Raw genomic sequence first — 17145 nt, forward strand, 5'->3', positions numbered from 1 at the left:
TTTTGCCACCAATCTGTGGACATTTCACCCGGAAACTGGAGCTCACACGTGTCCAAAAATTCAACAACACTTCCTGCTTTGGCCACTAGGAACAGTGATCCAAATTTAAAAAAAAAGTAAAGACTGATTTTAGCAGCAGACCTTCAATCTACTTTCACCAAATTCATAGTAAAATTGATTATTCATAGTAAAATCAGTCATTAGTAAATGATGACAGAATTTTCATTTTTGGGTAAACTATCCCTTAAAGTTTACAGACACACGACAGGTCACCATACCATTGGGGAACAGTGGTGACAGCTCCTCCTGCAGAAGGTTTATATTGGGTTTGAGTCTTAGCAGCATGGCTGCGGTGAGTTGATTATGATGCATTACACAACTCTCTTTATTACCGGGATATGCTGCAATGATCCATTCTTCCGTGAAATTGAAGAACTGACACACTATGTTTACCCTCTCTATTTTCACCCTGTCTCTCTCTTCCTCTCTCAGCCTGCTTTTGAGTTCAGTATCAAGCTGGAAGATGGTCATTGGCATATCTTTCTTTCTTTCTTTTCTTTTTTCTTTTTTTTTTTTTGATGGCTTATCAACTCTTGACTGCCCTTTCGAAGAATCAGTTTTGACAGGCAAGTCTTTATGGCTGGAAAGCTGGAGAGGGGTGTGCTGTGCTGTATTGTGTGAGGGGGAAAAAACACCTCTTTTGACAAGACATGGATTCTCTGTGGAAACAGAGGTAGACAGAGTTACAGGAAGGTCTAGTCACTTGATCTAAACCCAGTGGAAAAGGGACACAAAGCAGTCGAACTGGCTCCAAGTGCTAGTCTGTGCCTGTAGATAATGTCACTTGTTAGCATCAGCACGCTCACTGTTATCCTTCAACCTGATGGCCATTGTAGAATATTAATATGGTGAATAAACATGCAGGGACAAAGTCAGCCCAATGCGCAATGTAAAATGTGACAGCAATGCTGTCCATGTCTCAGTAGTTTCAAATTCGCAACTTACGATATTCGTACATGCTTCTGATGTAAGTGTCTTCCCCCTAATGCCCACCCCTAATAATGGCTCAGGGGTTTGGATATACACTCACTGAGCACTTTATTGGGAACACTATGATCCTAATGAAGTGCCTGACATGGTCTTCTGCTGTTGTAGCCCATCTGCCTCAAGTTCCGATGTGTTGTGCATTCTGAGATGCTATTCTGCTCACTACAATTGTACAGAAGGATTATACAGAAGGAGTTACCATAGCCTTTCTTTCAGCTCGAACCAGTCTGGCCATTCTCTGTTGACCTCTCTCATAACAAGGCATTTCCATCTGCAGAACTGCCACTCACTGGATGTTTTTGTCATCTCAAACCAGCCCGTCTGGCACCAACAATCATGCCATGGCGGAAATCACTGAGATCAAATTGTTTCCCCATTCGGATGGTTGATGTGAACATTAACTGAAACTCCTGACCCGTATCCGCATGATTTTATGCACTGCACTGCTGCCACACAATTGGCTGAATAGATAATCACATGAATAAGTAGGTGTACATGTGTTCCTAATAAAGTGCTCAGTGAGTGTTTTTTTACCTCAACAAATGATTCTCCTTCACAATGAAAAATGTTAACTGTAACACCTTTGTGAAATATTAAGAAAAGTGTTAAGTTTAATGTTGATGCCTGTCAAAGGTATTCGTGAAAAGAAGATTCATGCCTGTCAAAAGCATTCGGGAAAAGAAGATTGCGTGCCAACAGATTTTGTATGCAACACAACATTCTGTCCAGACTGATTATTTTCAAGGAAATGTTTCTCTGTCTTGTGAATTGATTCCTCGTGTTCATCTGGCTATTAAATGATGTAGTCTCTTAAACAACAACAACAGCAACAAAAAAGACAGTTCTCATTTATTTCAGCTGCATCACCACTGCCCAGCCTTAAACCAATGAAGCAAAACTGACCTTAACAGATGACCTCAGCCCTTTAACGAACATGTGATACATCCTGACAAAAATCCGCCTTCGGCATTCTCTGCCCCTGTCTCCTAAGTGATCACTTACATGCTCTTTGTGCAGGGAAGCATTAAGGTGTGACTGACTCTCTTGCCTTTAGCATATGAGACAAGGGTCTGATGGCTCTCAGTGCTGCTGCATTGCCATTGAAGACTTCCATTCAGTCTTAGCACGCTTGATATGTCTTTGAAGCTTGCCAATACGGTAAGTAGCTCTTAAAACCAACTCATTCCCTCATGTTTTCTCTTTTTCAACTTGTTCTTTCTTTCTTGTACTTTATTTGTCCACTATGTCACATCCCATCAGCACAGAGATGAATAAACGCTCTTTTAGGGGTGGGTGGGTATGTGTGTGTTCACGTCTTAGTAATTCTTTTCTTCTTTTCTTTCTACTTTGCCCTATTTTTCCTCCATTAAACTCAGTCCCCCCTCCGGATGTGAGACCTTTTTGTCTCCTCAACATTTTCAACAACAATTAAAGTGAACAGAAAAAATGGTAATGAGCTTGATAGGTAAGTTTATTTTGTAACGGAACCCAGGCAAGAACCACTCATTCCATTCATTTTTGTACTCCTAATAGATATAGAATATCAAAGGGGTCATATCATGAGTAAAAAAAAAATATCGTTCATCTTTTTAGATGAAAGAGTTCATTGTAGTATGAAGACATACTGTAACTTTAAGGACTCAAAATTTCCTCAGTGAAAAAAAAACATCTATTGAAACTTAGCTGTAAGCAAGTCTCTTCCCAACCTTCTTCAAATTTTGACGTCAGACAGATGGATACATTTGAACACATGACCAACCACATTTACACATACAGTATTATTACAATTATTATTCCTAAACACCAGAGGGATTCACAATTACAGTAAAATGTGGGAAGATCTGCCAAACCTTGTGCTGTTACTTTCTTTTGTAATATCTCAACACGATCATGATTTCAAGCTTGATTTCACCTCCTAGCTCTTGACTCATAGGCAGAGTGCATCTAAGTTATGTAATCTAGCTTGAAATCATGATTGCCAAGGATACTGCTGATGTCAAGATTTATAGTGAAATAGGAGTTATAGTTTTGTCTGTTCTAACCGAAAATTGATTGAATCACTTCAGAAGACATGGATTAAACCACTGGAGCCTTATGGATGTACCTTAGGGTGGCCAGACGTCCCATTTTACCCGGGACAGTCCTGTATTTAAGCACTTTTTCTAGTATCCCGACTTATTCTGAAAAAAATTGCGCTTTGTCCCATATTTCACTTCTCCACTTCTCTATCGCCTATGCGGCTTTCTCAGTCACGTGAGTATTCTAATCAAAGTAGCCTAGGATATGGCTTGTAAAACCAATAAAATCACACCATATTATTTGAAGTACATGACTAAATTCAACTTTCCAATCACCGTCCCCTATCAATAGACATTCAGTTAGTGAACTGATTAAAGAGTCACTTTGAAAGAGCACACAGATGAAATTGCAGCTGGAAAAATGTCAAGGAAGCTTGCATGTACATTTAATGAGGAAAAGAGTTTCAATTTCTAAAAAAAAGGAGTCACAGACAGAGCCTAGTAAAGTGAGGTGTGAGATTTGTGGAGCTCGCTTTTCCATCGCCCATGGAGGCTGCACCGACATCGCACAGCATGTTCATACAAAAAAGTACGTGTGCCACACCAAGTGTTAGTGATTTTTTTGTGAAGCAAAGTTCTGAATCTGAAAAGGTGCACGCAAGTAAAGGACTTTTTGCTTATCATTCTGTTGTGCATGACCATAGCTTTGCACATTCATGACCTGAGAAGGGTCTTGCAGGCCAAGCTGGAGGAATCTTCATACCCTCTGACATTAAAAAGCAGTTGGATGCCCTGGTTGAAGCTGGTGACATGCGAGCGGATGATTTCTTTTGTGCAGTGAGAATCTTTTATTCAGCATCGGTGGATTACCTCCAAAATAGGAGCCGCTCATTGGAGAACACAGAACAATTTGAGTGGGCCCTACTGAAAGACATCCCAGAGTGGAAAGCAGCCTCGAACACTTCTACTTCAGAATCCCCGCTCTCAGTTTGATTGACGAAACCATGCTCTTTGATGAGTGGGCTTGCATAGAAAACATTGTCACTCGTCGCATCACTGAGTGGAACATGAACAAGATGGCCATGTCTGAGAGATAGACAGATGTTTTTCATGAGCTGGAGAGCAAGACCATCAACTTTGGAGTCTTAGCCAAACTGCTAAGCGTACACTGAGAAAAATTGCTGCCAGCGAAGGTGACAACGGTTACAGATGCAGATGCACCCTCTACTTCGCATTGATCTGGGCCTAGGTAAGGATACGTCAATATCACTTTTGCTGGGAGGCGGCTGTCCCGTTTTCCACAAGTAGGAATCTGGTCACCCTAATTTACCTTCATTTGGTCACCATTCACTTACATTGTATGGACAAACAGACATCATATCTCCATTAAAATATATTTGTGTTACGTAGGAGAAACAAAGTCATACAAGTTTGAGATGACATGAGGGTGAGTAAATGATGAGAGAATTAAATCTTTTTAGTGAACTATTCCTTTAAACTTAAAATCATTTTAAGCGTTATTTGTAATGGTAACAAGCAGTTAATCAATTAACAGTTTTTTACTGTAGCAATTTACATTGTTTTTTCTGTTAAAATTACAGAATTTGCTTTACAGTGTGGACATAAAAACAAAATTATGAATCCATTAATTTTTGGTGAAGAAAAAAACGTATATTTTAAGTAATATTTTACTTAAACTAATATTTTAAGTGTACTTTAATTAACCTATTGGATCATAATGCTTTTGACCATACTTTTTTTTTTTTTTTTTTTTTTTTTGTATAGAGTATGTAGACTACTGTAGATATGGATGAAATCTCTATTTTTTAGCCCTGATGCTTTTGACAGCCAGAGCATGTTCACACAAAACAATGATGGCCTGTTGAAAGAGGGAAGGCCAGGCAACAGCTTCATACAGCCATAGGAATGGAATTCTAAATTCTACAGCCAGGCATATGATTGGGCAGGGAAAAGAAAATGCCATGGATCAAGAGGAAGAGGTTGGAAAAGAGAAGGGGAGAGAGAGAATGAATCAACACATGTACACAGAACTCATCCAGGGCTGGAGATAGTTGGCTGGCTGATCAGGAGAATGAGAGATGAAAGGGGCTTGCACTCCTCTCGTTGACTGTCTGTGTGTGTGAGATACAATGTGACAGCTGAGCGGAGCTGGAAGGCCAGAGACGAATTCACAAATGTTAGCCCCAAGGACTAGCACTGGGTTAGGGATGAATGGGGCTGAGAAGATGTGGGTGCCGGTGTTCAGGAGGCGAGAAAAAACAGGGATCTCTGAATTTCCCTTCCAGTGGTCAGCTGATATTTACATCCAACATGTCAAACAATCATGATGACATGTTAATTCATGTACATGTTGAAAATTGCTTCTTGTTGCCATTAATTAGTGCAGGCTAACCATTTCCTAATTGCTTGAAAATGGTCAATTAGTTAGTAAGTGAGCAAGACAGCACACTCTTCCTGTCTGTAGAGGGGTAATTTAATTGCATCCTTTAGGGAAAATAAACAGTCTAGACATGCTTTCTTGCATGTGTCTTCTTTAATCGTGTATGAAAGACAATACATCATATGAAACATTTTAAACATCCTTAGTCCTAAATAATGATCACTGGAATTGCATAGGTCTGGGCTGTATGATGGTACCAACCTGCTCTCATAGAATCGTGTAACTATACTTCAATTTTTACACAATTATTTTTACGTGGCTCCTTGTACATATTGTAAATAAGTCAATCGTTTAGCTAAGTTTTCAATGGCAGCAAACTTAGCTGCTTCTCTTTCGTCATGTGACCCTGTTTTGTTTGTTTATTTTTTTGGGGGGGGGGGGGGGGGCAAATGATTAACTTATTTATTTATTTGTAGCAAGTTGTTGCTAACGATGACGTCACAGTGATGTCGTAGAAGTACACCAATGGGAAGCTGTTTTTTTCACTGATGCCAAATTTGTCATTAAATTGTTATGATTATTATTTTCTTTTGGTTTGCATCCAAGTTCCAAATAAAAGAGGAAATAATCAAATGAGATTTGTAAAATATTTTATTTACTGAATTATCCAAAAACAGCATTTAGTACATGGTTATTTAATACATAACCTTTTATTTCAGTGAATGTCCTGCAAAAATAACTGTATCCAAAAACAGTATTTTCTTACCATGATGTAAAATTACAGTGATTAAACAGTAATTTTTGTCATATGATCAATGACCCCTGTTTAGAGGTGTATGCATGTACAACTGCTGCCAAATATCTTGTTCAGTGTAGCAGTGAAAAGAAACAAAGCCAGTGTGACCTCTGTGCCCCCACCACCACCATGGATATGCTTTCATCTCTGATTTATTCATTCCTACAGAAAGGCTCGGCATTCTGACACTTTTATAAGGAATCATGGGCATCTGAGCTCAAGGGTCTTGAGAGGAATCAATTTAAATTGGTTCGACGGATGATATGATTCCATTTGAGGGACCCCAATGCATTTCATGAGTGTTCAGGTTTGTGTTGCATCAGTAATTTCAATAAAAATACCATTTCTACCTCAGTGCCTTTCTAACACTATGCATAGGCATGGTAGAGGGTAAACCAAACCATGATGTTTTATTTTTCTCCAGGGTCGGATGTAGGAAAAGGGGAAGAGAGTATTAATATCTCTCTCTCTCTCTCTCTCTCTCTCTCTCTCTCTCTCGTCTCCCTCCTGAGGAAAAAAGCAGCAACCCACATTTGCCTGTTAAAAATACCCACACCCCACTGCAGGGACAAACCTATATACAGAATCTGTGCCCCGATGCTGATAGTTCTCATGCCTCCCATTTAAAGCCCACTTTACCACTATAAGATCACAACCAGTCCTAGTACTCTGCTGTAGATGACTCATAGTACCCGTATCGATTTTCTATTGATATGCAACTGAGTTTTTTGCAACAGCCAATCAGGGCTCATGTTGCTCTGTAAAAGGACTGCCTCCATGTTCTTGACCCTAATGCAAATATTCAATAAAAGATTAAAGCAATAATCCACTAGAAGATGTGTGTTAAAGTGATTTTACCATGAGTACATTGTGTCCTTAAGCACATTGTGAAGCAGAGTTGAAATCCAATGTTAAAATCACAATACACAGACTCAATTGCCTTTTTGCTTTCATAAAACGGCAGCAAGAGAACAATGATAAAAGACACCAATGTTCATGTAACAAAGTTCTTAGTTTTCGTGACCAGGGAGGAAGCAGGAGATGGTGAAATCCAACTCAAAAAGGCTTTATTTCCCACAGCTTCACAGTAAATATATATGTTCCACTTTTCAGTGGGCACACTCAAATTAATGCTTTTCAGCATCTCAAATTGCACTCTGGAAGACGCGTCTTTAGACCCGTTTACACCTGGTATTAAGATGCATCTCGGGTGATCTGATCACATATGGTCTGGTGGGACACACGCTGTTTACACCTGGTTGCTAAATGTGTCTCCTGTGACCACTGTGTGTTTGGATTTCAAGGGGAGGGACGCTGTTTCATGATGAAATCCATCAATCACTCTGTCAGTGTGTTATGGCATTATAATAAACCGCAAAAATTCACATAAAAGACAACAAAAGCGTGAAAGAATGTGCGCTGTCCCAGATGCATCTGAAATTTTCTTAAAAGTTTAAACTCTTGTTTTAGCACAACAGTTGTTTGACTGGTGAGGGGTGGTGCTTCACTGTTGCTGCGATGCATTCAGGATAGATTAGCGTTTACACCTCAAATGCGATGTGGTCATATGTGGTTTTTGTGATCCGATCACAAAACGTTTTAGACCCTATTTAGACCTGTATTTAGCAGTGACCGCATGTGATCGGATCACCAAAATACATCTTAATAACAGGTGTAAACAAGGTCTTCATTTCCAAGTGAAATGTTTACAGAGTGGCACCAAAAGTGAGATTTTAAATGATAGAATTAATGGATTTTTTTTCCATAAACAATGTAATACAGTCAACAGGAATGCATATTTCATTAACTCTACCCCCTAACCCAAACCTCAACCATCGGTGGAGTAAATATGTCATTTTAAAGTGAAAACGCAACCTCAGAATCATGCTTACCAGTGTTTATGTGAATGCAAGGGACCAGAACTTGGTCTTGGAGGTTGCGCTAAGGGGAAAGGTAATTACAGCTGATGCAAAAATGTCTGATGGCATTTGTCAATAATTCGGCAAAATGGAGTCAATTTTAGGGTTCATTAACTTTTGGAAGCAACATGTCAATTTTCCATGTGATTAATTTTTTGATAAATGGCGAGAGTAAAAAACAAAGGAAATAATGGTAGTTTAATTGCTGATTTTCCAAAAAATAACTGAAATAAAATAATAATAATACAAAGAGAGCAATGGAAATCTTGTTTTAAATACTTATGCTAGGAAGGGCATTTTGGCGCCATATTAATTACAGGAAGTGGAGCCGTCACAGTTGATGGTGTGGCATTCTCACTCTTATTCACTGTTTTGCCAATTACGGAGTGAACTAATCTGTGTGGCCAACTTTATCATGATTGGATGAGGGTGATTTATTACTAGTCAAGGAGAATGACGACAGGGGAACCCTTGCTCTAACACTGTCAGCCCTTGAGAGGAAGTGGATAAGTGTAAGAAGCAGCATACTCAACTCACTCAGACAGCCTTTCATCTGACTAAAATTTTAATTCCCGCCTTAAAAATGCATTTGTCTTATGCCTTCCTGCCAATTGCATGTAAATGACAACTCAGGGCTGTTACAGAATTCAACAGTATGTAAGGGATTTTATTTTTGCTCCAAGCAATTTAATTACATCTTCAGTCCCCTTTCGGGCCCTCCCTATGTAACCTCAGGAGATCTCACGCTTTCGTAACAAAATTTCTATGGTGTCAGACTGGTTAATGCAATTCAGACTGGCACTTTGCCATGGACCATGAGTGGGGAGGTGTGTGACATGTAAGGAAGCCTTTAAAAATACATTCACAAAGGGCTTTTAACAGACCAAACACAAAAGCACTGTAGCACCAATAGCACACAAGGACAAGCTCTTTCCCTTGCTCTCTCTCTCTCTCAAGTGTGCTGTTTCCGAGGCTGCTGGGTATCTTTATATTTAATTTAAATAGTAGTTTGCATAGAATCTTGTACAACTCCAAATGCACTTTACTGTACAATGCAATGATCACAAGGTTTTTGCTCACACACTAGGCATACATGTACTGTGGCCAGGTGCATAGATTCTGGGGGGGGTTATGAATTCATGACGCCAATGCGCCTACACTACAATAACGCTAACAATTTATTGATGACACTGATACTATTGCAAATATTAGTGTATAGACTTGTTAATGTGCAGAATACAGACAAAAACAGTATATCTTACTTTGGGCAGATGTGTGAATGGCTTTCGCTGCAGGTGGCACATGACACTTGAGAGTATTTGAGTAGATTTGATTCCTTTTGTAGACTAATAATTATTTTTATTTATTTTTTTATTTATTTTTTATTGCATGACATGGTCTTGGAATATGTCTTGAAGAGAACGATAGTACAGATTTAGGTAAATTTGCACCAGCTCACTAATAAGTCTACACACTGGTGTGTTCATGTTGACTAATTTTGACTGACTGATCAACATACTGTAAACAAAATTAGCTGTCAGCCTCAAAGTAGGTGGAGGTCTTGGTCACACCTACGATAATGTGGACCAGTGGCAGTAAGAAGGTGTTTAGCAGCCGGTAAGAATCGTTCCCAAAAGTTCGCCCAGGTGAGATGTTACGAACCTCTGAAACGAAAGCAAAAACACCTTTTTAGCCAGATTTGGTTCTGAATGACATCACAGCCATTTCATTCTTCGATTTCGTATGAAGTATATCGAGCCTTAAGAGTGAATTGAGAGTGCTCAAACTGAGGGTTATTTGTTTAGATCCTGTAAGTAGGAACCAACATAATGGCCCATTAAAAGTCTTACAGCTCTAAAATGCTAATCCAAACCTTAATGCTACCAAATTACATTTATTTTTGAGATTGTCCAAAATGGTCAAAACAAGCTTTTTCGAAGATTACATATAACAATGAATATTTACATTTGTGTTCTTGGCTGACACTTTTTTACTTAAGCGACATACAAGAAAACATAAATATCCTTTCTCTTAGAAAGAACATACTGTACATGTTTGTAACATAGAAAATGAAAATATTGTGATGTTGAAAATACTATTTGAGCAGCTGTTTCATTATGACCTGCTTCAGTTGTTCTCTCCTGCTAAACAGGAGCACAAATGCAGATCGTACCGTTTTTATCACATGCCTCTGAGTCCAGGCTAGTGTAACCAAACCAGTAGTGTAGTGTAGGGCATACGCAGCCATACACCGTATGCCCACCTATCTTTCTTAGGATTTTGCATATGCCCACCTAAAATAAGTGATGATACATATGGCCACTAGAACAACAAGTAGGCTTTTGACCCGTAACTTTGAATCTACTAACGTGATGCACTGTTGATTGAAATGTGTTTATATATTTATTTTTATTATTATTATTTTTAAGTGTACAGAGCTTCTCTCTAAATGCACATGGAGCTACAGGAGCGCAACTGATGGCACTGGCAAGACAGATAGTCAGACTAAGCTGATCCACCATTCAGAACGTTCATTTCAGACATGATTAGATATTTGCTAACCAATCATATTTTCCGTTTCTGTAAGGGGCAGGACATTTCCAGCATCCCTGGAGTGACCATAATTTGCGCTGTAAATTTATTTCCTTGCTAAATGTAAATATATACATTTAAATTTAATGTATGCAATTAAACTTTGTGAAAATAGTGCATGTTTTTGCCGCAAGTGCTAGTTTTTAATGCTCTTTACAGATGCTGGACAACTGTCCCTAATTATATAAAATTTATTTTATTTATTTATTTATTTATTGCCTTTTACTACTGTAAAGTGGTGCCTTTTTCTCGTGATATCAAATAATTAAATTTCACTATACACAGAAAAGCACATTATAGTACACAAATAAAACAAATAACCATTAATTCTTATGTAGGCTTTATATGGTAATAAAAGATTATGTCTTAACGTGAACATTACTACACTAACATTAGCTATACAAAACAGTTTATTGCAAATTATGAATGTATAAGTTAATAAATTAGAATAATTATAAAGTATTGACAATTTTCATAATAGACTAATGAAAGGAACATTAATGACACCTCTTCATTTAAATACATATTTAACATCAAGTTACCATACCATGGTTCATAGTAGTGTACTGTACACCATGCCAGCAAGAAATTTACCCTGATATACACTACCTGTCAAAAGTTTTGAAACACTACTCATTCTTTATTTTATATATATATATATATATATATATATATATATATATATATATATATATATATATTATATATTTATTTATTTTATTTGTATTTATTTTTTTAATTTATTTTTATTTTTTATTTTTTTCACATTTTAGAATAATATTAAAGTCACTAAAACTATGGAATAACATAAATGGAACTATGGGAATTATGTTGTGACTAAACAAAATCCAAAATAAATCAAAACTGTGTTATATTTTAGCATCTTCAAAGTAGTCACCATTTGCCTAGAATCTTCAGAAATGTACTCTTAACATTTTCTCAACCAACTTCTTGAGGTATCACCCTGAGATGCTTTTTAAGTATTGAAGGAGTTCCCATCTATATGCTGGCACTTATTGGCTGCTTTTCTTTATTATTTGTTCCAAGTCATCAAAAAATGTTTTTTTTTAATTACATTTTAGATTTATAATGAAATAAATTAATATGGTGGCACAATTATATTTTTGTCTACAAAACTAATTTCAAACATTTCAGCATACGCCTTCAGATCAAAAGATTTTTTAAGAGCATGAGAAACATTTCGGTCAAGTGTTTCAAAACTTTTGACCGGTAGTGTACATTTTCATGTACATGTGGGACTATAATTACAACAGTCATTATTCTTTTTTTTTAATGGAAAAAAAATATATTTCTTACACATTATACATATGTACTGTATATAAATGTAAAACCGCTTTAACTTTAAATAATATTACAGATCTGTAGTAGTCTGTAAAGTGGATGTGAGTTGACACACATTTTAGATGTTTTAGAGTTGACACAGCAACTATTTCCATAACAGAATTTACAAAATCCATTGCTGATATTTTTGTGCTTTTGTTCCATATCTGTCACTCACTCGAGGTTGTGTCGATGTAGTGACACTAGGGGTCACTCTTGGGAGCCCCAAACACCTCTGATCTTTTTTTTTTTTAAAGACCAATGAAAATTGGTGAGTGGAATTTGCATGCCACTCCCCCGGACATACGGGTATAAAAGGAGCTGGTATGCAACCACTCATTCAGATTTTCTCTTCGGAGCCGAGCGGTTCTATTCATTGAGCTGCATTCATCTGCCGAGTTCATTCACCTCTCTCTGCTGGATTTTAGTGGCTTCTCCCCCTCTGAATCTGTGGTTTGCAGAGAACGCCCCTGGGCGCTTCGGCAGAACATATTAAAAGAGTATATTCTAAAAGAGTATATTTTCTTTCTAAAAGAGCGGCACACATGGAACGTCTTTTAAAGACGCGTCTTTTTAAAGATGCCTTTCCGTTTGTGTGTTATTCCTGGTTGCACTCGTTATCTCGCCGCTTCCGATGGCCACAATCACTGTCTTACATGTCTGGGCGCTGCCCACGCGGAGACATTGTTAGTGGATAGATCATGTCCTCATTGCGAGAACATGACCATGGCAATGTTGCGGTCGCGGCTTGCATTCGTAAGAAAGCAAGCCACCCCAGCGGCTATCTGCGCCGGTCCTTCTACCTATGGGTTTGAGGCTGCGTCGGTTAGCACTGGGGGCGATTTGGGGACCTCAATGGGACCGCCTCTGCCGGGTATCCCCCCACGGACCTTCCATTCCCCAGCATGCTCGCTTGCCCCGATCGCGAGCTCGGATGAGATCGCCGGCTCGTCTCTGGGCGAGTTCGACCTCTCGTTCAGAGCCGGGGAAGTGGATGAGTTATCGAACGCAGCATCGGAGAGTGGGCTCGTCCAGTCGGACGTGGGGGCTTTGACTGGGCTTCCCCCTTCAGGGATGGTCGCCCAGTCGCAGGCCGACGCAGAAATGATGGACATGCTTTCCCGGGCGGCCGCGAGCATCAGGCTGGAGTGGGACCCTCCACTCCCCTGAACTCTCGCGGCTCAACGATTGGTTCCTGGGCTCAGGGCACCACCCACAGCCACGCCCCGCCCCCGTTCCTTTCTTCCCGGAAGCGCATGAGGAGCTGACAAGATCGTGGGAGGCACCTTTTACTGCCCGGTCCGATCTTTCAGCTCCCCCGCTCTCGCTACCCTCGATGGTGGAGCAGCCAGGGGGTATTCGGTGATCCCCCAGGTGGATAAGGCACTCACGGTGCACTTATGTCCGCAGAGCGCCGCCACCTGGTGCGGGCGCCCGAAACTCCCTTCCAGGGCCTGTTGGTTTATGTCATCCCTGACGGCTAAGGCCTACGGTGCCGCTGGACAAGCCACCTCCACCCTGCACACCATGGCTCTCCTGCAAGTACACCAAGCCTAGGCGCTAAAAGTACTGCATGAGGGTAGTTCTCTCCCAGGATTGATGCAGGAACTGCGCTCAGTGACCGACCTTGCTATCTGGGCAATGAAGGTCATGGCACGGTCTCTCGGGCAGACGATGTCCACCCTGGTGGTCCAGGAGCACCACCTTTGGCTCAACTTGGTTGAGATGGGAGAGGCGGACAAGGCACGGTTCCTTGATGCCCCCATTTCCCAGGTGGGCCTGTTTGGCGACACCATTGAGGACTTTTCCCAGCAGTTTTCGGCGGTGAAATAGCCTTACAACATATCCTGCCCCGGCGCAGCTTAAGACCCCGCACCCGGTCTGCTTGTCACCAAGGGCGTTACCCTGCAGCAGCAATAACACCGGCTCCGCCGCAGCACGCTCCTGTGGCCTGGCTCCAGCGTGGAGCCCTCTGCAGGAAACAGACGCCCCCCGTCTCGCAGCCAGCCGCTAAGAACCCTAGAAAGGCTTCGAAGCGCCCCCGAGACGGGCAACCCAGGGGCGAGTAGACCCACTTCTCTAGAGTTGGCAAACAGACCACTCCATCCCCGTTGGAGGGCCGGGAGGAGAATCTTTTGTCGCTGCACGCCCCAGAGGCTGCGGTACCCAGAAGTTTGACAAAAGAGTGGTTTTCTCATTTCCTGGGTCACAGGTCCGGTGCGCATGCCCATCGTCACGACCACCGTCCACCGTCCCACTTTTGCAGGTATGGCGCTCCAGCGGCGGACCCCCCGCCCCTGTGCGCCCAGCTGTGGCACAAACACGCCCACACAGGGTTGGTACCGGTGGACTACAGGGACGAGGTTTCTCCCCCCGGCCAATCCTATGATGGGCGGCAGGAGCCAGGTAAGTGCTTCGATGTCCCTGGACTCAGCATGGCCACGGGGCTCGAATCCCCTCAATGTGGCACCTCGAGCTCCGTCCCGCCGTGAGGCCCAACCCGCTGGTATGTCCGACGTGATCATTTCCTTGGTCCCCCTCGCCTGGAGTTTGGGCGCGTGGCTCACGCTTTCCAACCCGTCACGATGGCTGGTCCGGACCGTCCGACTCGGCTACGTGATTCAGTTCGCCAGGCGCCCGCCCAGGTTCAGCGGCGTCCGCTTCACCTCGGTGAAGAGCGAGAATCGCATGCGGAGATCGCTACCCTTCTGCGCAAGGGCGCGATAGAGCCTGTCTCTCCAGCCGAGATGAAGAAAGAGTTCTACAGCCCTTACTTCATCAAACCAAAGATAGGCAGTGGGTTGCGACCAATCCTGGACCTGCGAGTACTGAACCGGGCTTTGCACAGACTCCCGTTAAAGATGCTGATGCAAAAGTGCATTCTAGCAAGCGTCCGGCATCAAGATTGGTTCACGATGGTAGACCTGAAGGACGTGTACTCCCACATCTCGGTCTTACCTCGACACAGACCCTTCCTGCGGTTTGCCTTCGAAGGCAAGGCATCCCAGTACAAGGTCCTCCCCTTCGGCCTGTCCCTGTCCCCTCGCGTCTTCACGAAGGTCGCAGAGGCAGCCCTTGCTGAGGGAAGTGGGCATCCGCATCCTCAACTGTCTCAATGACTGGCTGATCCTAGCTCACTCTCGAGAGTTACTGTGCGCACACAGGGACCGCATCCCGCATCCACAAATGTGAATTCTTTTGTCATTTACTCACCCACATGCCGTCTCAAAGTTGTATGGATTTCTTTCTTCTGCTGAACACACACTAATAGCATGTGCTAATGGGACCCAAAGAGTGAGATGCAGGGCTAATTACACTGTCTGCTCATTAGTAAGCCATGGGGGTTGGAGCAGCAGAAAGCGCTTGTAAATAACAGTAGTTTCAGCCTGGGAGAGGATATGAGATGATGGGAGGGCTGGTAACGTGTGGAATAGGACTCTTTCCAAACAAAATGTTATACTATTTAAAGTGGTGATACTCAAATTACATAGTTCGGGGGCTACTTTAAAAAAAAAAAAATGCTGAGTGACAAGGGGCCAGTGAATAAAATGACATAGTAAAACCTAGTAGCCTATAATTAACTTATTTGGTCACCTTATCAATTCATCTTCATCAAAACAGTAATAATTCCTGGTCAGATACTTTCTTTTTTTCAGAACATTATAGTCGGTGTTAAATTGTATATACAGTATGTAAGTCTAATTTACACACAAATGCACACTAATATGTGCAAAATGAGTGGCTTTTGGTTTTCATTCTCATTTGTAGCATAATTGTGGTCTTTTTGAAAATGGTCACTTGGAAGTTTGTTGTCCAAATCTCAGAATTAAAAGTCATGAAGAAAAAATAACAGTATTACTACAGTTAGTTCATGATATTAATGCATTGACGAATGTTTACAAATAGAACCTTATTGTAAAGTGTTACCCAAATATTGAGTAAAACATTAAATATCGTATTTGAAATTAGAGATGTTTTATCAATATTGAATGGTACTGCAACGTTGGGTTCATGGAGAGGAAGACAGGAGACGCAGGAATAGATTAGTCTTTAATAAAGGAAATAAAGTCTTTAATAAAAATGAAATACGCTGGAGTGGAATATCATACAAAACATAACGGAGCAATTCATAACCAACTAAATCACACTTTAACAATGCAACAATACAAGAACTGACAAGGAACTGGCAAAACAAGAGGATATTTATACAACAAGGTGCTGATGACGAAATGGAGGACAGGTGAGGAAGACTGGGAACAGATGGCAGTGATGAGGGCAGTGCATTATGGAAGTGTGGTCCAGGGGAAACTAACGATGACACATAAACCATATCAAAATAAGAGCCCACAGAATAGAACGGTGAATAACTGTGACATTACCTACCTGGCACCCCAAAGATGGATGAGGAGGATAGGGTAATGCAGAAGGTGAAGGAACCCAGGAAGATGAACAGTAGGCCTGGGGTGTGGCTTCAGGGATGGGAATAGATCCAGGGGCCTGGGAGGCGGCCGCAGAGCAAGGAATGGGTCAGGAGGCCAGAGAGGTGGCCGCAGAGCAGGGACTGGGTCAGGAAGCCTGAGAGATGGCCGCAGAGCAGGGACTGGGTCAGGAGGCCTGGGAGGCAGCCGCAGAGCAGGGACTTGAGGTCTCGATGGCGGGGCCAGAGATGGGTCCAGAGTCTGAGCCACAGGAGGATGGAGGATTTGGGTCACAGGTAGTGGAGAGCATGGTGAAATGGGCAGAGCCGTAGGAGGGGGAGATCCAGGGATTGAGGGCAGAGCAGTAGGAGACACAGAGGGCGGAGCCGTGGAAGGCTCGGAGGCAGGCGGAGCCGTGAGAGGCATGAGAGGTGAAGCCATGGAAGGCAAAGTCATGGGAGGATCGAGGGACGAGGCCATGGAGGGCTCGAGGGATGAGGTCATGGAAGGTTCGAGGAACGAGGCCGTGGAAGGCGGAGTCTTGGGAGGATCGAGGGAAGAGTCCATGGAAGACTCGGTGCTAAGAGCCGTGGATGACTGGGAAGTGACTCCC

Source organism: Myxocyprinus asiaticus, chromosome 18, assembly GCF_019703515.2.
Source record: "Myxocyprinus asiaticus isolate MX2 ecotype Aquarium Trade chromosome 18, UBuf_Myxa_2, whole genome shotgun sequence".
Classification (NCBI taxonomy): Eukaryota; Metazoa; Chordata; class Actinopteri; order Cypriniformes; family Catostomidae; genus Myxocyprinus; species Myxocyprinus asiaticus.